This window comes from Lagopus leucura, unplaced genomic scaffold (assembly GCF_019238085.1).
Source record: "Lagopus leucura isolate 7727_CA_CO unplaced genomic scaffold, USGS_WTPT01 Super-Scaffold_100008, whole genome shotgun sequence".
Taxonomy (NCBI): domain Eukaryota; kingdom Metazoa; phylum Chordata; class Aves; order Galliformes; family Phasianidae; genus Lagopus; species Lagopus leucura.
Window position 1 is genome coordinate 23,665,961 of NW_024962265.1, and position 22,024 is coordinate 23,687,984.

The 22,024-nt window shown below is 43.8% G+C and overlaps 1 protein-coding gene across 5 annotated transcripts in view; it reads right to left on the minus strand.

The window, feature by feature from the left end:
* The window catches only part of MET (MET proto-oncogene, receptor tyrosine kinase), an 89,732-nt gene extending 71,345 nt beyond the window's left edge, over positions 1 to 18,387 (minus strand). For 2 of the 5 annotated variants that reach the window (XR_006179227.1, XM_042872688.1), the window contains exon 1: positions 17,969 to 18,032. The gene's annotated coding sequence lies outside the window, so the exon portion shown is untranslated. Of the gene's footprint in view, positions 1 to 17,968; positions 18,033 to 18,082; positions 18,125 to 18,316 lie in introns of those variants that run through there. The other 3 variants (XM_042872689.1, XM_042872691.1, XM_042872690.1) reach the window with 3 other exon arrangements.
* Between the last annotated feature and the right edge of the window lie 3,637 nt (positions 18,388 to 22,024).

Sequence of the window (22,024 nt, forward strand, 5' to 3'; positions counted from 1 at the left end):
CTGGGATTGGGCTTCTCTTTTATTCTGTTGCATTTTTGATTAACCATGGAAGAGACATTTCTCCATAAGAACAAAGGAAGAACCCCTTTCCTCTCTCCCTCGAGATCTTTCCTGAGGGCTCATTTTGGAAGAAGAATGTTTTTTTCAGCCAGCTCTACTTCTTAGAATAGTAATTTTCGCTAGTGTTGACAAGGTTTTGTAATATATTGTTAGAATATTTTATGCATCATGTGGTGCCTGGCATGCACAAGTTTTATTTTAGGCCTTGTACCACAGCAATAAGTCACTCTGGTGAACCTTCAGAAGATACAGGCATATCACTGTATCACAAACAAAGGGATATCAAGTGACCTAGAGCCATTAACTGATGAAATCAAAAAACCTAGCACTTTTCTTTTTTTATTTTTCCACGCAATTGTTTGATGTGGCTTTGAAAACCAAAGGCAGATGACTAGTGTGATATTTCACCCCCCTGGAAGATCAATTGAATGAGCTGTGGTTATGAGTTTTTGGTGCAGCGTCCACACTATGCCTTGTCACACCAGACATTTTCTGTTAATGCCATGACACAGTTGTTAAGCCAAATTTAGCTCCTTCGTGGAGAAAACAATTATGCATTCTACCAGCAATATGATCACATGCTTTGGGAAAATACTTACAGTTTGGCTATAGTGAAGCAATTGTTACTAAAGAAATGCTTAAAGGATTCAAAATAGACGACCTTGAAAATTACAAACTAATAGTAGAAATCAGGGTTGCTATATTGAATTATAATGCCATTCAGACAGAACTCTTTCAGCTATATATAAATTCTGTGCTTTTATATGATTGACTAAAACATCGATAATTTTCCTGCATTCCTTGTGACATTATACTTCAGAATCTACTGAATTCTTTTTCTGCCTTAGCTCATTAACTACACAGAATAATAGCTTTTGGAAACAAGGACTTGTTCTTCCTCCCTGTTATCTGATAAAAGTCATAATTGAGAGCTGGGTAAATATCAGAAACACAGGCTGTTTGCAAGTACTAGCTGGTAAAGACAATTCACACCTTTGGTATTGAGAAATGAAGGTCTTTCTTTCCAACAACTTTTTTTTTTTATGTTAATCAGTGATAACAATTCTGAAAAATAACCAAACACAGTTTCAAAATAATAATAACTAAAAAGAACAGGAATTTGTAATTAGGAAACAGCCACAGGACACATAGTGCTGACTTTATATTTTATAGGGCAGGAAACTGTTTTCTCATCCCATGAAACTTCTTGCTGTTACAGACTTTTTCCTGCTCTGTACTGGGATGAAACCAAGAGCTTTCTAAGTTTGTGTGAAACACCCAAAAGCCTCATGTGATCCAAGAACAACTGTGCTCACGTCCCTGCACTATCAGGGCTGAACTGGGAGGAGTGGGAAACCAGTCCAACTGTCTACCTCCTTTTGGCCAGCCCTTCCACCCCGAGAAACTGTGCTAAAACTCATACATTCCTGCATTCAGTTCTGACAAGTCAACATGTTCTGACAAATAATAGATTAAGCTGAAAATTCCAAAAGTGCTCTCTTTCTGACACAACACAGAAGCAGATATAATTTTTACATCAACATGTTTTAACCCAAGTGACAGAGGTAACTCTGAAAGAGGAAGAAATACAATAAGTGGGACTAGAGTTAGATGAGGATGAGGACGGTTTAACACCATTACAGGAATAAAGACACAGGGGTACTTGTCAACCAAGCACCTCCTTCCTTTCAGTGTTTTTGGTTCTATGCTCTTGTTTTAGTATGTTCCTAAATAGATTTCCCAGCCACTATGCCCATATACAATCCCTCAGACTTCACCTATTCTTCCAGTCTCTAAAGAGGGGATCCCTCACTGTAAAACAGTAAATTTCAGTGTGTACAGAGGGATTCAGAGCAGTAAATACAGACTGACATATTCCTTCCTTCGAACCACAACTTGGGGTGTGAGGTCGATATCCTCAGCTTATATTCAGTTGTGCTCTGGTTACAATCTGTGCTCTGGAGACAGAAAAATTCCTTCTCTGACTCTTTTTGCAAATGAGATACAAAACAAAACGTTTAGTAGCAAGAACTAGGGTCAGACTTAGTATAATGCAGCAGATACCAGGAATAATAGGTACTGCATTTCACAACAAAGGGAAGGAAAATCTGTGTGATAAATAAGTCATCTTTGCTTTCATATCTGAGTGCCATCGTTATGTCTTCATCTGTATGTTTTTGAGGTGTTTAAATCAACCTCCTAGACAGAAATATGCAGATTCCCACCTGTGGGAATCCCAGGCTCTGTATGTATCCTGCACTGCATCAAAAGAAGGGTGGTTACCAGGGTAAGGGATGTGATTGTCCCCCTCTTCTCTGCCCTCAGGAGACCCTATCTGGAGTACTGTGTCCAGGCCTGTGATATTCAGTGCCTCTTTTTATCGTAATTTGACCCAGAGTCTTTCTCTGTTACAGAACCATTGCCTCCAGCATAGAGTTGCTTTCTGCAACCTTCAAATCAGGTAATTGCAAACATACTTCACTTGAATACATCCTAAAGAGCAGGAAAACTCTGGAGAACTAAGAATTTAGTACCACATATTTCAAACGTCCAGTAGTGCCAGTTCTCCTAAGCACATACACAAATGCAATGTCAGCTGAACTTCAGCACTTAGCATTTTCCTGAATTTGAACCAAAATACTTATGCTAAAAGATATACTTTTCTTTCTGAATTCAGGTCAAATAATTATTTGCTGTCTGTGAGTTGCAAAAGGAAAACAAGTAATCTCTTTGTTTCTCTTCTTGATTTGAATGATGGATGCTGTTAATCCTTTCGTGACCTTTCTGTGACTTCCATGAGTGTCTACAGAAGACTTGGAAGCTTTGGCCTGTGATAACTATCAACAAGCAATAGCTGTGGATGGATTGTGCCTTTTGTAAGAGATATTTTCAAAGCCTGTGTCATGATGTGCTCATTTTTCCATCTCTCAGCAGGCACTAGCTTGTATAACTGATGAGAAAACAGATTTTGGTCAACCGTTGCAACCATGGCTAGTAATGATGTGTCATATTAGTGTGCCTGGAAACTTCAAGTGTTATGGGTAATGATTCTCATCAGGCTTGGTCTTGAGTTTCCCACTAATGGTTTCCCAATGGCAATCTCTTTTCTACAAGTTTCCCTAACTTGAGGTTGAATGATAATTTGTAAACATTGAATATCATGTCTCTCCATACTGGTGTTGGCCAGTGCACCAACAAGTCAGGCTTTTCAAGCTATCCTATGCCAAGAAGCCCAGAAAACAGAGCTGTATGTATCTTCCCAGCCCTCGATTCAACAACACAAGTCCCATTAAATCTGATCACAAAGCACTCCATAGAAATGCACAAGTTAAAACAGCACACAGACACGAAAGAAAGACTTTGGCAGATTCCTTAGTGCCCCTCATCTTTTCTTATCATATCACAGAGAAGGATATCACTGTACATCCAGTGCACAGTGGCATGCTTTTACAAGAATACGCTGACTCCTCAGGTTATTTCAGGTTAGGTACAGCAAAAACATGTTCATTCTTACTTCACAAACCCTACTGTTAGCAAACATAAAATGAATAGTAGCCTTTTCCCATTTTTTAAAACAAAATATTTGGTAATATATTTTTATTTGTTTTCCCCAATAGAATATTATGTCTTATTACTATGGGCTCTGACGGACTTATGGTGGCAGATGCTTATAGGATAACCATACTGATTACTGTTCCTGAGAGTTCAGTTTGCTTTGCTGTCCTAAACTGAAAACTGTGTCAGTTCAGGACCTGATTCCCCATGCATCAGATGCTCTGCCATGGAGACAGCAGCATCATTTGAAAGGACAGGACAAATAAGAAGGGGAAATGATAACAGCTCCATCCATCCAATTTTAATCTCTTATAGCAAACAACACCATCACAACAGTAGCACCAGCTTTAACAGAGCAAGTTCATAGTGGACATGTCTTCAACAGACTTTTCAATTAACCAATTGCAACCGTAGAAAGGATCGAAGCTGATTTTCTCTTTCCAACATCCACAGACTGAAAATGCTCTTAATTTAGAATTGTTAATCTGAATTAACTACCATGAGTTAAAATAACTGAGAGAACAAGGAAATTTGAGCAACTCAGCATCGAACATACAGATGATCCCTGAGTTTAACCTGGATTAACTATCTGAATTCAAATCCATATTCCCTTGTCCTAAGTACTGTTTTCACCCCATTTTCCTTATCTAAATTGTTCACTCTGACTGAGATGAGAATGTAAATTTTCTGCAGGGTAATATGTACCCTAATGTAGCTCAGTTCCCCACTGCAAAGAGTCATATAAAGTACCAGGAGGTTTCCATGGTATGCTAGGAGGTAACTATAGTGAGTACAAACTTGTAGGATGGATTTGAGTGAAGAACTGGTGGGCAGGGTACAGCCTAGGCAATTGCTGGAGGATCTACCATTAAATAAACTTTTCCAGTTTGGTGGTGTGTGTCAGAATAAATTGCTTTCATTAGCACAGTCAACTGATCTGCAAGCTCTTACAGTATTCAGATAGAAAGGAGAAATCCAAAGTCTTCCTACATAAAATATACTCTTACATACATGGTCCATTACTGGGTCCAATATACCATTATATTTCACAGCAGCTTACAACAGAAGCATTTTTGTTTTCTGACAGTTTTAACTAGCATCAGAACAGAAAAAAAAACCAAACCAAATGTATCCTTTGCAATGGAGAAAATGTTATTCTTATACTCCTTATTATTAATTATCTGCAGGTATCCTGTAGTACAATAAAGTGCATGGTGTTTTCTTTAAAACTTGCAGCAGATCTTAACATTCTAACACCAGCACACATCTTGCTTGTGCAGCACAACTGGATTTATTTAACCACCTTTGATATGATGAGCAGGTTCTTTCATAATGAACCTCAGCAAACACTCACTGATACATTACAAGTGAGTGGACAAGATCAAGAGCTACACCTTGTTCAGGAAGACTACTTTAAAAGGTGGAATACAGCATTTGCCATAATTCAGTGAAATTTCCCAAGTGAGGAAGTCATTCTAAGGGCTGAGGAATCAAATTCACAATTAAGAGGAACTAAAAAAGAAGTTCAAAATACACAAAGAACAATTGAAGAACAACGCAGAGACAGCTAGAATAAGATAGATCTTTCATTGCTTTTTCACACATATTTCAAGATGGATTGGGATCTTTATGTTCAGAAGGACTGTTTTCCACATCTGGAAGCATACAGATGGAAAGACTTCTTTGAAATAATTGTATTGTTTGGCAATAGTGGGAAAATAGAAATTAGAGTCTGCACAACACAGCATTATTGATCTGCTCCGTTCATCTCGATGCAAGTCAGAAAATGTAGATCTTCATTAACAAAATACTTGGGGTGGTACTATGGCTCTTGACCGCTGTTATCAGTAATAATAGAAATTCAATTCTAACACAGACCTAAACTCTGCATCTGCATCAACTAGTTGTCTGGTAACCCTTGTGCGAACACCTTAGTCTAAACGTTTAGTCCAAGTACAGAAGGAGATTTGCAGGGGGGCAGGATAACACGTAATACTTGTTATTTTACACGTCACAGCCGATAACCCATAGCAGAGTTGCAGTCTGTTTCAGTTGAGTGAATATGGAGATATTTGGCTTTCACCCTCAAATTTTCTTTCATTTGGACAAGCTAACGCATCTCAATGTATTTTTACTGCATAAACAGAACAACTGCTCTACTGACCTAAGCCAGCTGAGAGAAATACAGATGCCCATGCTGATATTCTGCAGTTCAGGAAATATTTAAACATATAACATTTAAATGGGAAACTTGAGGTATAACTTGAAAGCATTCAATGCCAGGCTGGATGTGACTCTTGGCAGCCTGGTCTAGTGGTTGGTGACCCTGCACATACCAAGAGGGTTGAAACTAGATGATTCTATGTACACTGGCTGATTGAGGGTGTCAAACAACCTCAGTTAAAGATGCAAGTACCTTACTGGTCAGTATAAAAACATAACACCTTAGAGTAGGAAGAAGCAGTTTTTCTGAGCTGATCCTATTGATCAACATTTTAGCATTAGTCTAAGCATTTTGTGGCTGTCTGCAAAGAATAGGGACAGTGGAATTTTCTTGGAATGTGGCTTGTCCCTTCTTAAAGAGCCAAGTTGGCAAGTCTGGCTGTAAGCACTTTTAGCTCCATTCCCTTGACTACCCTCTGAGCACTTACTTAGATTTTGTGTTTTATGGTTATATCATCTATTTACCTGAATTCATGTTTTGAAATGCAGAACAAATTTTGGAAGCCTTTCCTATCTTGTAGTAAAAACTAACAGCCCTCCACACTGTGATAATTAAAGGAATTGCCTGGGTCATAAAATGAGAAAGATTAAAAGGCAGATAGCAATGAGTAGCCAAGACAGCATACAGATTTGATCTAAATGTTCCAGCAGCAATTATAAACTATCTCGATGCAGTGCATTTCCTGCAGTTTAATTGTTATTTGGTGCTAATGGCTTTAATGTGTCCCTGAGACGATACCTCTCCACAGCCAAACATTAATCTTCTTTAAAGAAATAATAATAAAATTTATTTGCACCATTAGATAGGGATGACAAAGTATAGGACATGAAATCTGTACCAAAATATTTACTTGTTCATCATATCATCAAACTTCTTTTTAATGTCATAGTAAATATTTAAGTATAGTAATAATAGCAGCAAAACCCCAACAGGTCCTTCAATTCCTGTGTGTGTGTGTGTGTGTATGTGAAACAGAGAGCTGACAGAAGAGTGTCAGGTAGCAGCTTTTCTGCTCTGCAGCACACATAAAACATGCTGCTGGGTGCCATGGCTTCACCCTCCTCTGTCAATGTGTCTCTGAGGGCTACAGGGCAAGTTAGTGACAAATACCCAGGGTCAAGGATTTCCAATAGGTTGCCGACATCCTACTTGATACGTATCTCATCAAGCTAAGGTGTTGTGGTCAAAGATCGTGGTGGGTCCCTGTGAGATCAGCAATCTTCAGGATGAGTTCAGCCCCAAGGTTCAGAGATCTCACCCAAGGGCTGAAATGGGTCACTCAGCTCTCCTCTACTGAGGCTTGGGTTGTTCAGGCAATAGACATCTGGAAAAGGCATGATTTCTGGAGCACTGCACAGAGAGTTTCAGTTTGCCCCCAAGGCCACTCCTTGCATCTTGGAGCTTTTGAGAGGCTGCAGAGCCAAGCTGGCCTGGCACAGCCTATTGTGCTTGATATTGTGGTTTGCCCACATGTATTATATTTAGCATAGTGCTAGAAAGCAGACTGCACACCTTCCATGTCCAGTCTGGCTCCTCCACCACAGTTAAATCATAATCATTTAACTTATCAGAGATAACTAGCCCTGCCAAACACAAACTGCATCTGTCTAACACTAGATTAATACTCTGCTCGATGTAAAAAATGTGGTGCTAACCCTACAGACCAAGCTGAATTGTCTGTGTTTGTAAACAGCTAGTGGAAACAATGAGCTACCAGCTTAGCAGAATACATCCTGTATCTGACAGTCATGTTAATAAGTTGATTGTACACCTAGCTTCATGCAGTTTTCTGATAATCAAACAGCAATGTCAAGGATAGCATTCACTTCACATCTGTGTTTGGTTAGGAGGTTATGACCTTTTCTTTTTAATGCTGACCTCGCTCTCGTCACTGCAAGATTATGTTATTGCAATGCACTTTAACTGATGCCCTACTTTCACTCAGTTTAGAAACTAAGTTAATGATGGCTCATTGGCTATACTGCTGCCTTGCTGTGAACCTGTGATTCATGATCTGCTTCCAAGGACTTCACTGTACTGGTATTCATAAATCCCAAAATGGTCTGGAACCAGCCTATCTGACACCCTGGCTCTCACTAGAGGCAGTGGTGTCACAGCTGTAATCAGCAGAGTGCCTGATCTGGAGCAGCCTCAGCTTCTTTTTTGGCCGATCTCCCTCAGTAAGGGTTTCTCTGCCCCAGCTTTCATTCTGAAATATCATGCTGACCTTCAGAAGATGCTGAAAAGCTCAGTGGTTTGAAGACTGTTGGTCAAATCAACTGATGGTTGATTTTTTTCAAGCTAATGGGGTTTTTCGTTGTTGTTTTTCGTGCCTTTTTTTTTAACTAAATGAATTTTCTTGATGCTTCTCCCTCTCCTCATCTCGGGGACAGCTGAAGAGCTTACATGCACTGGCACTGCTGCCAGGGCTTCTCATTTAACAGGGCATGCTCACAGGTCTCAGAATCACTCAGGCATCTTGCTTGGACCCCAGAGTGGCTCTTCTGGAAAGTTGGAGCCAGAGTCCAGGAGCTTGCAAGATAAGAAAAGAGCCTATTTCCAATCTCCAGGAAGTATTTACCTTTCTCACAAGGGAGACAAAAGGATAAGTGAGCTCATTGCTGCTCAATGCCTCCTAAACATGAAGGACTTGGTGGCAGGCTGACAACAACACAGTGCCTGGGACAGAGCTGGCAGTAGTGCTGCAGGACAGTGCCTTCCACAAGTGGCCTGATTTAGAGCCACCACCTTCATTCCCTCACAAATAAGCTGGCCAAAGGCCTAAACCTTGACCAGGCCCTGGCTTTCCCCCCACTGCCTTCCCTCTCCTGTTCTTTTGCCACAAGAAGCGGTGCTGGTGCCAGGTGCTGGCTGGGAAGCCACCGCTGCTCCTCTCCTCCTGTCCTGAAGATGTAGGCAGTGGGATAATCAAACAGCTGTATGGCTGTGAATCCTCCTTAGCAAAGGGTGCAGTTTAAAAGCAGTCCAGCAGGCTATGAAGAAGGGAGAAGGGTCACTACTGTGTGGGATTGGATGCTGTCAGCAGCAGGACCTGTCTGCACCCTGTCCTGTCTCGTGACTTTATGCAAGCTCAGCCAGGAGCTGCAACCTGCCCAGGGCATCTGGCTGTTCCGCATGGTTATTCCTCCTGTGGAACTTAAGCTCAGGTGAGATCCAGGGAACATTCAGAACCAAGTGCAGACACCAGGCTAATCTAAGCACCTGAGGGCTTTGTGGCCGTGCAGCATTGGGTTTTTGGATGCCTTCCTTGGACTTGTGCCCTGAACTCAATCTAAACGTCATTTAAGATTCCAAAGTAACCTCCATGGATCTTTCCCATAACTTTAAGCTCAATCTGCTTATCCAAAAAGAAAATAAAATGGCAGTGGTAAAATTGGAAGTGCCAGTTAATGCACATTTTTAATCTTGGACTTTATAATGCAGCAATCACTCTTGAGCATGAGGTTTGTTTAAACAGTTGCTGCCCCAAGTTCAATACTTCAGGCACTCAAAAAAGGCCAATGCCATAACAAGATCGTACTTTTACATCCCTGTTCCTGTTAAAATATTCAAATTACTTTACAGTGCTTATTTAGATCCGTGTAAATACCAGACTACTCATGATTAATAATTACTCACCCAAGCAGTTGAAATTTGAACAGGATACAGCTGCTGGGACTGATAGTAGGGCAAATCTAAGTTGTTATGCACCTGGATTTTTGCACAAAACCCTCATTTCAGGCCTGAAGTTTGAAGTCTGGCTATGTTACATTCCTTTACTGTGAAGCTGCCACCTTTCCCAAGACTGGACTCCACATAGTCTTTATGCAAACAATATTCTCATCAATTCCTGTAATGGTTTAGCTAGAGTAAGGACTAGAAAACAGTGTGCTTAAAGGAGCCTGAATGGCAGAAGATCTGTTGACATGACAGAATCTCAATATTACCTCATTTAAAATGAGCGATAGATGACACAGAATAAGCACTGAGATGCAGAAGGCATAACTTAACAGGGGTGATAGGTGCAGAAGAGAAATCTTTAAAAATCTTATATATTGTTAATGAAGAAAATCATTACGCTTTGAAGAAGTACTGAATTAACCTACGCAGCATTTCCAAGGAACTAATGGACACGGGCATTATCTTTTCATATGTCTTTAAAATCCCAGTAAACAATGCCCAGTCCAACAGTGGGTTTTTAGCCCTATTAATAGCGTGCAATAGAGGTCTCATTAAATAACCTATGTTCAGATTCACCTCCAAAGACCATAGAAGATACACCAACTCTCCAACAGGGAAACGGATGCTGTTATTTTCTACCATCTCGTATTGCTCAGTGCTGCTTCCTGAAAGGCTTTTTGTACTGTGAAAACAATTCACTGTTTGTTACCTTTTTTGTGTGCCCTGAAGGGATTTTAGGCTAATACTCTCAGATAAGCAAGAAGCACTCCTAATAAAGTCAGGGGAACCTTATAAGCCATGCATGCTTATCTGCAGGCAGAATTTGGCCCAGATTGTGGTTGGCTTATGAGAGAACTGTGGTATTATTTGCATTAAAGAAGTTATTTCAAAGCATGTTGTATGAAAACCGCTCAATGCGAAAAACAAATGAAAAAACATGCAATAATTTTCAGGAAGCAGCAAAGACATCTCTGAGCTACCCGAAAGCTGATTTTATCATGGCAGTTTACATCTAGGGAAGAACAAACATGTGCTTATTTTTGTAAATGTGTTTTCGGAATGAAATAAAACTCCAGGGAAATGGCAAACAGTCCTTCTGACTGATAACAACTCTGTACAGTGTTCTCCTTTTTTTAGCCCTCAGGAAAAACAGGAATCATTTTCTGCAATTAGAACATCACCTGTAATTTTTTTACTTTTTTATTATTATTTTTTTAATTTTTGTTTTTCTTCATGCAGTAGCACACTTCACATACTTTTTGCCTGGCTCTCCGCTCTCCCAGTTTCTGTTACTCTGCTCTTCTTTCAGAGCTCCTCCTGTCGCACTGGCTTCCAGAGTCACCCAGGAAAACAATGGCTATGGTTGGGCAGGTTTTCCTGAATTTAAGCAGAAGAGGGAGGGAAACATCCCCTTCTCACAAACAGATATGCCTTGCCATCCATCTCTCTCGTATACACAAGATCAAGACAATACAGACAAAATCCAAAGGAATATCTTATCAATGAGTAGCTGGATTCTATGGGTTTTAAAAGAACGTAAAGGGTAATAGAGTTTTTAACATCGTGCAATCCTAAAGCTAAAAGAGAATCAGTATTAAATTTTATAGGATGGTTTAAAAACTTGCAGTAAGGTTCCTACATTGAGTAGATTCAGTGGGATTTTCCCATTGTGGAAATCTGTCTGATGAGCCAAGCTGCAGACTCGGCGGGACCTGGAGAATGTCACAGAAGAGGACGTCCCCAGGCAAGGAACTATTTAATCCTCTGAGAAGGCAAAAGGGCACTGTGAAACGTTGCTGCTGTGCCACATTCTCTGGTGAATTTGTAAGGGCAGTGTTTCCAATATCAGCAAAAGCAGACTTTTGGCAATTTCAGATCTAAACACATATGCTTAATAAGCTCTAAATACTAAGAAACAGTGAAAACAAAGCAACGCATAGAAGTGAAGTCCCAGACCAAATGTGGGTCTTCTAACCTGTTCTCAGCACTTTCATAGCTTCTGTGACACCCTGAGTTTAAGTAAGAACCTAGGGGAACAACCTGATTCGTCATCTGGAAGCCCTACAGACACAAACAAGGATAAAACTCTTATCAGACAACACAGTCCTTGAACACATACAGGAAGGCAACAGCAACATGTGTGCCAAAGCATCCCTTCATCACAGGGGTTAAACAACAGTTAAGATAAAAATTTTTATCAGCTACTGTGGGCTAAATTGCAGCCTCGAACAAACAGTATCTTCCACCAATTTGTATGGATGCTAAGCACATTTTTTAGGGTGGAATCTGAATTATATTCTCTGATGCAGATGAGCTTAATCACAGTGAGCTCTGCACTGGCTCAGTGCTTCAATGGAGTTCCATACCATTTGCATTCTACCTATTTTTTAAAGCATTATTAATATTGTGATTTATTTATTCATTTATTTATTTTTTGCTGTGACTTTGGGAATTTGTAAGAATGATGTACTAACAAAAATCAATTTTTGCTAAGAAAAATATTAGTCTATAATCTAAAGAACAAAAGCAATAATCCTAAAGACTTCAACCAAACATTTTGAAAGACAGTAATATACGATACTTAAAATCAGTATCCACTTTACAGAAGTAAACAGGAAAACTGAATATAACTCCAGTAATTCATTTAACATTTTCAATGACATTAGGAAAGAGGAATTAACCTACTTTTGACATGAATTCAACTACCAACACCATTCATTGTCTTCAGCAAAACTGCCTCCCTTTTTTTCTGTTGCTAACAGAAACTGGTATTTTCCGATGAGATGTCATCTAGACACACAAGAAAATGATATAATAAAATGATTGCAGATATAGTAACATGTGAAAGGGTATACAATTCCCTAATACCATTTTAACTATGTAAGAACCTTGAAGATAGAAATCCAAGCCTTAGTTATGCTGGCATGTATCTGAAGAGAAATGATGAACTTATAAAGTTACTTCAGTTTTGCAGAGCAAACCATGTTGTCTTCTTGTCATGTATTGCTGGAGAGCCCACAGATTCGGGGATTTTCTCCAAGCCTGAGGTCACTCATAAAGCTGCTAACTTTATCTCTATAAGATCATCCAAGAAGGGTGTTTGTGGCGGGGGAAGCAAAGCCTAATCTCTTAATAAATGTAGCAACAGAGTAGTAAAAAAAAATGTATGCAACTAGACATTCACAGGGTACTACAGATGTATATTAAGGTTGAAATCATGCTAGTTAAAATGCCTTTAATGTGGAAAAAAGTATAAATTAAGGGAGAAGTTCGACATACAGTTCAAACAAGCTTAAAAAAATTACAAGAAAAAGAAAAAAGGACACACGTAAAGGAGAAATAACTAAGTTTGGAATTCTAAGTGTAGCTAGCAAGTATTTTCAACTGCACAATTAGACATGTTCAGAAAAGATATCAATCTAGATTTTCTGGAAATAGAAATGAATAATTCCTGCAGGAATTATCAATTTGTACAAATATTAGCTAAAGGAATTTCACATGGTGAAAGATACCTCAATCCTCTACACTGAAGGAGAGGAAATCTGCTTTCAAATACTGTGCAAACACACCCAACACGCAGCAAACATGGAACCCGCAATCAGTAGCACAGCGCACACTGACAGCTGTGGGGCCTCGCTCACAGAACCCTGCAACTGGCACCGCCGGAAAAAGCAAGATGCTGGAGATCTACACGTTGTGTGGCTCTGAGGCCTGGGGCAGAGGTGGAAGGGATGGAATTCTGCCAGGGAAGGTGTTCTGCCATGTGAGGGCATGGGCACTGCTAGGCCCGGAACATCCCACACTAGAGGCTACACAGCTCTCGGCCCTTAGGAACACTCCGTGTAATCAGCACATTAGTTCAGGTTTCTCCCAGTCCCAGACAGTTGTTTAAAACGAGCATCAGTTGAAGCAAACCAGAAACCTTAAAAGACTATTTAATAAATAATGATAACTTTACTGCTGAAGTTCAGGGTGGTCCAGTCTTGTTACTGTTAGAAGCAAAATGCCTGGTTTGAGTCTTATGGAAGCAGCTCTCCTCCCTCAAGGAGGTCTGACTTCAGCATGCAGGGTGTTGAGGCCTGCTGTAATGCCAACATACTTGGGACAGGAGCATCGCATAGGGTTTGTTTTCCGGTCAGCTCCATGTCCACACAGCTGGAAGACTCAAGTACTGCATGCAGCCCTCCTGCAGACTGGCCTTTTACTTGGACACCAGCAACTGGGTCACTTTTTGCTCTATACTAGAAGATCTTAAAGGACTCCCTTTGGTCACAATCAAAACTATGATTCTAACCATTTCACAGAACATATATTTGGCTAATATCATATCCTTATGCTGAAAGAACATCTGCCTGAAAGAAAAAACTTCCCACATGGGAAGCGAACAATTTACATTGCATAAAAATGTCAATAAAAGTTAATTACTTGTTGCCTAAATCTATCTGTCTTTATAACTGTGGAACCTCAATTAATTGAGCCTGTTTGTTGAATTGTAATTGAGAGGCCCCTATGCTTCATCATAACTCTATTTTGTAGAATAAAAGACCTGTATCCTGTCCAAAAAATAAACTCTGTAGGTGACTTGCCGTGTTGCCATTTTGGATTACAAAAAATACTCTGCCAACACACAGGGGAAGCTTTAATTCCAGCAAACACACACATAAACAGGAAATCTCTCTCCAGTCAGAAGGTATTTTTCCTTCATACAATGGGGTTCAAAGATGTGTCATCATATAGCATAAAACAATTGCTAAGTAACCTTCCAATTCCAATAGCTCATGAGCATAGTCAGTTCACAGGGTTCGGAGCCTGTCACAACTTGCATGGGAGGCACAAGCACACAGACATCACATGTTGAGCCAAGGCAGGGCTGTTAATCAATAAGCACATCGGGCTGAGAGGTAAGTGGGGGGGAATCAATTTGCAGAAGGGAAATGGTAACAACCGTAGATTTAATCAAATTGAATCCACAATTCCTTGCTATTCTCAATGTTTCTGAAAGAAAGTAGCTCCATGACAAAGAATGAATTTCAATAAAAGTCACCTATTTAGTTACACTGCTGATTTTTTATATTTGTCAAGCTAGGTCACTGATCCTTCTCAGAAATCATACCAGTGCCTGTCAAGATTTCAATACTGTTTGGTTGGATAAACGTCAAAACGAAGGAGCTGCAGTAAGGAAAAGCAACTTACATAGGGATTGTTATTTCTCTGTGACTACAGGAAAAAAGATAGGCTGATGTGACCCCTCAAACAGAGGTTAAAGCCGCACCACACACAACAAAATGGATAGCTATCAAATGCCGTGGCAATGGCCATGGTGCAAACACTTGAGCAAAATGAAAATCTTCCAAAAGCATTAAGCAATTTTCCTTCCCCATCCATTTGCAACTGAATTGATCACGTATTCCAATAAGACCCTTCCTACCAGCTTCCACACAAAAGGGCAGTACCGTGTTAATTTTGTTGGGACGAGCAGAAGGGGTAGCACAGAGTGGCAGGATGCACAGGAAAGAATCCCGCTTAAGTATTTTGAGCATTAGAGAACATTTCCTACTGCTGACACCTGCTTGACAAATGAAAAGTCCTGATACGCACACAGCCACTGCCTTCACTTTCTGCCTCCACTGACATCAGCCCTGCTACAAACCCTCCCGACCTTTCCCTCTGCTCCCATTTCCCACTCTGATATTCAGTGTCCTCAATCGCAGACAATTCAAAGAAAGATTGATTGAGGCAGGGGTCACCATCCAGTGATAGAAAGGGATTGCAGAACAATTTTAAAAGTTCCAAAACAGATCAAAAAGCTTCCATTTCCAGGTGTCCATCCACTTGCTGGTGCTGTTGCCTTCAAAGGAGTTCTATCCCAGGCCAAGGTAGTCTGATAACTTTGCCTTTCCTTTGTTTTTTTACTGCTTGAAATTGGAGGAAAAAGTACTTTATCTTCTTGTACAACATCATAGCTTTCCTGAAGGCAAATAGCTTGGCAATTTGCTAGATTTTTTTAATGCTGGAGGAAACAAGTTAGCACACATACCACGTGTTTGAATGCCTTCAGAAATTAGATTGAAACACTGATTTGATTTCCTAAAAGGTACCTTAAACAAGGCAAGGTTAGAGATTTGGAGAGTAATGAGAATTTGTGTGACTTCAAACAGCTCTACATAAAACAGACCTGATATTCTGGGGGGGAAAAGGTCACCTAATTATTCGCTTCCTGAAGGCCCTGTCTATACTGCATTTCCCCTGGGTAAGGAAACTGATTTAAAAATGGCTTCTGGTAACATGCTGGCATCACTCAGCATGTAGGAGATAGAGATTTGTTAAAACCATTGCCAAGAAAAACACAATTTTACAAGAGGGAACAACAGAAACCTTCCTGGTGCGGTGGTTCCACTGGGGTCAGGCAAACCACACAGGGAAACACCACTTGGGTACTCCCACAGGGTCACGGTCCTGCTCGCAGCGGTGGCATGCCACATGGGGCTGCATTGGAGCTGCTGTGGCGTGACCACTAGTGGTGAGTTGTCTGGGCTTAACGATGGGCTGCAAACCTGCATGTGGGAGGCAATCATGGGCTGTGGCCACAGCAGACAAGATGTACAGGTTGATGGCTCCACTGCTGGGAGTGCAGCTCAGAGGCAGAGGTGGGGAGGTGGGGGTGGGAAGCCTGGGCGCAAGGGTTTCACAGGAACCAGCCACCAAGGTGTGGTTGCAAACCATAATCTCAGGAAGGTTCGTTTGAAGCATCACACAGCAGCACTCTTCCTCGCACCTCCTTTGTAGCTCCCTTCTGGGTATCACCTTTCTGCCCAGGTTGTTTCAGAGGACACTGCTGCTCTCCCAGTCAAGAAACGATGCATGCTTTTGCTGAGCAGAGAGAGCCTGAGCAGGATTTCCCCTCTTCTACACACTGCACAAGCATACATGGAGATGCAGCCCGTCCCCTCGTTTTCTGTCTGCAGGGAACAAAGTCTGGACACACCAGCACCATAGACAAGAACAGCCATGGGAAGTTTGGACTCTCCCCCAGCCCAGCCCCATGTGTGGCCAGCAATGGGTGCTCATAGTGGCTATGCACACAGCCAATGTGTGAGCTGCTCACTGGGGTCCTGCAAGCCAGCTCTGGGAGGCGCAAGGCTTCATATTTCCCCTTGAAGCTGGAAAGTACAGCGCAGTCACTTGTGGATCACAGAAGGCGGGCTGTTCTCTTCACTGCATTGGGTCAGTGGGAGGAAGCTACAGGCCAACAGCTAAGGGGTACCAGAGAGCTACAGCTACAGGAAAATCAGCATGGGAAAGGCACATCTAGCAGGACAACATGGTCTGCTCGGTTTTGTGTTTGTGAGCTGTTCCCTGAGCCCCAGCTGAGTTCAGGCTGTGGCTGCCCACCCCGAATCAGCGTTCTCCATCCATCAGGTTGCACCGCTGCCCCCCAGCCGCACCAGGAGCCCCCTCCAGCCCAGCAAGTGCAACCTGGCTTACAGGTAAGGTGCTGCTTGCTGCACAGTGCTCATCCTTTGGGGAAAGGAAACATGGAAAGGAAAAAGAGCCCTACAGGATAGCAGACAATCCCCTCCTGAACAGAAAGGGTAGGACACTGATTTTATGTGCTGTAAATAGGGAGATGAGTGTTCTACAGAGTATTCCTTTCCCCCAGTGATTCAGTTTGCTTTAGGAGACAGGCAGAGAAGGAAGCACGCAGCTCTGAAGGCAGCAGGGCACACAAAGAACAAACGATACAGTCACTCTCCAAGTTACTTTGTTTTCCACACGCAGGTCCTGCCAAAGGCAGAGCCTTTTTGCTCCGCAGCCCGCGATCTGTAAACATCGAGCCGGCTCTTAGCGAGACGTGGGAGACGCATTCCCTTGCCCGGCTACGAGCACGAACTGCTCACGTTTCAAAAACTAAGATAGGAACTCGTCGGTGGACAATGCAAAAAGCGCTTTCGGGATGAGGCAGACGAAGCACCACGCGCGCACAGGTTCTCTGGGAAGAGAGGCGCCGCAGCCGGAGGAGCCTCCTGCAGGTTACACACACGCGGTTTGTTCAACACCACCGCTCCTCGGTTAGCAGTCCCCGGTTTAAGATGCACGCGTGCAACTTGCAGCTCCCGAGGAGTGTATGCCGCACTTTTCAAGCCAGCGACCATCTCATTCAATGCCGGCACGGAAGCAGCTGGGGGACGCTATCGTACGCCGCGAGTTATTGACCGTTTTCATCAAATCCCGCTTTTCAAAATAAATAAATAAAATCGAAGCAATTCCTCCGCGAGAAAGACCGCAAAAGCCGAAGAACCGCGAAGTACAACCGCACAACTCGGGGATCCCCAGCGGCTCGCACCGGCGCGTTCACCGCACGCGGAGCCCCGCCGGCCGCGCCGCCGTCACACCCCGCGCCCCCGGGCTGGGAAGGGGCACCGGCCAAGCCGCCCCGACCCCACTCACCTGCCCCGCCCGGCGCGGAGCTCCGTACCCCGGGGAGCGCCGAGTTCCTCGCGGGGCTCCCGTTCTCCCCCACCTCACCCCGCTCCCGATCCCCCCGGCTCTCCCCGCGCTTACCGCGGCGGCCGGAGCAGCGCTGCGGAGCGGCACCGCCGCCGGAGGGGCGAGCGCTACGGCCGGCGGGCGGGCAACCGCTCCCGCTCCCCGTTCCGGCGCTCGGCCCGGCCCAGCCCGGCCGGGTGGGGCGGGGCGGGGCGCAGCCCGGCACACCTACGCGCCCCGGGACTGCCCCCTTCCTTCGCTCCTCTCTGAGTCCCCTCTCCAGCCCAGCTGCCCGTGCTGCCGCCCTACCTGGGCTGCGGTGCGGTGCTGCGGGCGAGGGCCTCCCGGCGGTACCTGAGCTGCGGGGCGGCTCTTCCCTCCGGCGCCTCCGGCGTGCTGGTGGCGGCTCCCAGCGGTACGGCGGCGGTCCCCTCGGTCTCTCCGCCCCTAGGCGCGGGGCTGACCTGCCGGTGACTCACCGCGCCGCGCGGCTCGGCTGTCGGCGGGGGGGAAGGAGGGAAAGGGCTCCCGCACGTGTGGATGGCGCTCCCCGTTCCTCTCCCGGCAGGGACGGGGACTGCGTCCGAGGGATGAGAAAATCGCACGCAAGAGGGAGGGAGGGAAAGCCGAGGCACCTGCGCTCCTTGTCCCGGCCCCGCACGGCGGCAAAAGAGCTGAGCCCCCACCGACCGCGTCGTGGCGTCAACGCCCGAGAGGCTGTCGAGCTGCCTCTCGGTGTAACTGGCCTCACTGCGCACAGGCGCGCAGCACCGAGCTGCCTCCTCACGTCATCCCCCAGGCTCCGAGCCCGGCGCTGGGGCTCTCCCTCCATGCCCACGAGGTGTCTCCCACAGGTGCTGAGAAACTGAGGCATGGAGCGAGGCCAACAGCCTGGCCCTCACTCAAGAGCCATCTCCCCGGGCTGATGGGTTTCAGCAGCTCCTGATTTAAAGCAGATTTTTAGCAAAGGGCTTCATGTTCTGATAGAAGTTATTGGAGACATCTATTTTCACTCCTCATGTTTCCTTTTTTGGCCCCGTTTCTCCTTCCCTTAATCACACCGTTTGGACCGTTGAATGTTTTGGATGAGTAAAGTGAGAGGAACTGCACGAAGCGGTGCCCAGTTCCATGATTAACCATGGGAAAAATGTCAGCCCTTCCTTCAAAACGTTTTGAAAGGGAAATCAAATAAAGCATTGCATGTGTTTGCTGTAGGCCCAGGCTGTCCGTGTGACGTGTGTGTGCACAGAGCTGCACATCAGCACGGTGCTTTCAGCAGCAGCGAGCCACCCTGCCACCAATCTGCAGCAGCAGCACTCGCAGTTTGTCTGTCTCCTTTTCCTATGAGCTTTTGGCAGTGGTGATAAAGATGTGGAACGAAGCTATAAACTAATTTATAACTAATTTATACTAAACTTATCTGCAAAGGCAAACATGTAATTGAGACAGTGTGTAACCTTTTATGTGTTTAAGTTGTGAAATCCTTCCTGCTCAGTATCTGTTACTGACAACAGATAGCAAAAAGAGCGCGTGGCAATAAAAGTGGTGCAGTGCCTACAGGAGGGATGTGCTTCCTGTCTTCTTGTCCAGTGTGAGTTAGCAACACAGAAAAGCTAGACCAAGAGAAAACAAAGCCTGTCTCTTTGGTGCCCTGAGAGCTGAAATTGCTAACAAGTAACCAGTGAGGCAATGTTCCCAGTGATGCCATCCTGTTGTTTGGAGGCACTGGGAACCTGTCCATGCTTTGGTGACCTTTACTTCCATTAATACTCAACAGTAGTCAGAGAAGGAAGGCTGAGAAGCAGAATGTCAGCCCGTGGTGGGAAATGCACGGCTGCGTAGTACTGCTCACTGGGTTTTGATTCCTGATCAAGTCATTAGTGTGCATCCATACTGTTACACCAAATTTGGATGAATCCCTCGTCTTGCTTTTGAAAGAATGGGGTAAAGAAACAGCTCTCAGCCCAGTGTCCACCCCACAAGGATAGCCCCTCTGCTCCCAGCACTGACACATCTGCCTGGGCTGGGCAGCCAGCGCCCAGCCCTTACCAGTGGGACAGCCAGTGTTATTCTGCAGCTAACAAATGGATTGTCACTCATGTACAAGGGAGAAACAGATGTTTCCTTTCCATTCTGACCATGCTTGTGCCATGTTATTTTAGCTTCGCTGCATGAGACAGCCACACTGCAGCGGTGCTCTGATAATCCTCCCTTTACTATTTCTGCGGTGGTATGTATGCACCATGAGCAGTTTCTTGGAGGCTTGAGGCATCTTCAAGGCTCAGGTGAAGCAGTTACTCTGCTACTTCCCTATTGACCACTGTGCTTTCACCACAACTTTCCCTCATGCCTGTCTCTAAGGACTGGTCATCTGCACACTACTACTAAGAGTGCTGGTAGAAATAGCAGTCGTGGCACATTTCAGAAAGATGATGGCACTGGAAGAAAGCAATTCAAAAGTGTAAAGGAGCATCAGTCAACGTGATGTGTTCAGCAGAGAGCCAGAGCTCACCCGTGGGAATCTGGGCACATGCTGCTCTCATATGATTAGAGATAGGGAGCTGAGGAGTACAACAACTTGTCCAACAAAAGAGACGTGCAGTTAGAGACATGAATTGTAAGGCTGTGCTTACGCTGATCTCTCAGATGCAAGGAGGAAGGAGAAAACAGTGCAATTTATACTTCAGTGCATTAGCAATAGTACACCAGGAACTTAATAAGAGGACAGATTCAGTCCAGCAGGTCTGATTATGACCGAATATCTTACTCAGAGCTTAAGATTTGGTTATCTTAAGAGCAGGTGGTAAGATGGAGTATAACATCCAGACTCACCTTGGTACTCAATTTTTATTTAATTTAAATAAGGACAAGATATTTGACTGTCTCTCTGAATCTGGACTTATCCCCCTTTTTAAACCAATCATATATTAAAAAAATGCATTTATGTAGAACCAAATCACGCTATATGGCACCACATCTATACAGCACTATCAGCATGTTCAGTCTTTGCCCTCTGCTGCCATCACTCACACCTCTGGAAGCGAATATAAAATGTAAATGTCATTGTGAGACTCCAGAGACTTCTGACTTAACAGGGCTTTCTCATGGGTAAATGATTTCACCAGGAGCACAACAGTGGGAATGAATCAATTTAAAGCTTAAGAATATGGGAGAAGATCACTAGAGCTGAGCTGAGTGGTGGGTATCAGGCAGCCTCCTGCAGCAGCACCCTTCAAGGTGCAAAAATGAGCCTTAGGTGACTGCACTGATCCCAACTGCCCTACAGAACAGTGATCTGTAGCCAACCTGTGGGGTGATGTGGGACTGCCATAACTGCAGCCCTTCACTCAGTTCAAGGCAGCCTGGTGAAGCTCCGGGGCAGCTCTGGGGAGGAGTTGTACCTGAGGCAACTTTTCCTCCGATTATTTCATCACTTCAAGTCAGTCTGATATAATCTATCCTTAGCTTCAGTACTTCCTGGGCTTAAAACCCCCACGTGGGCTGGGCACTGGAGGAAGCATGACCACAGCTCAGAGTGGGACAAGAGCATCTACCAAATAAAGTATCACAACTGACACTTTGAAGTGTAGTTTCCGAAGATTTGGTTATCCCTGCACTTCGTGTTTATTTATTTATTTATTATTTAGGTATTTATTAACTAAGCCCATGGATAATGAAAGCTTAGTAAGTATTGCATGTTTGTCTGCGAGAGGATCAACAGTGGCAATAGGAGAATTTCAGCCTGCAATTGAGGGCTGCAGATGTCCCCAGGTGGAAACCCTCATCTCTGGCCACTGAGTTACCCTGGGCAGGTCTGGCTGGTATGGAATCACCAGGCTGAGATTAAGATCGTAGCTGAACACATTCCCACCTGTGGTTTCTTTTCTGCATTTACTGATGGAGCAAAGGGAAACACCTTTTTTTTTAGTTTTTGTGGTGATGTTTATTCTCTTTGTTTATCCTTCTGGATTTAACATTGCTACTGAACACCACAACTGAGTGAATCCCAAACCCGAG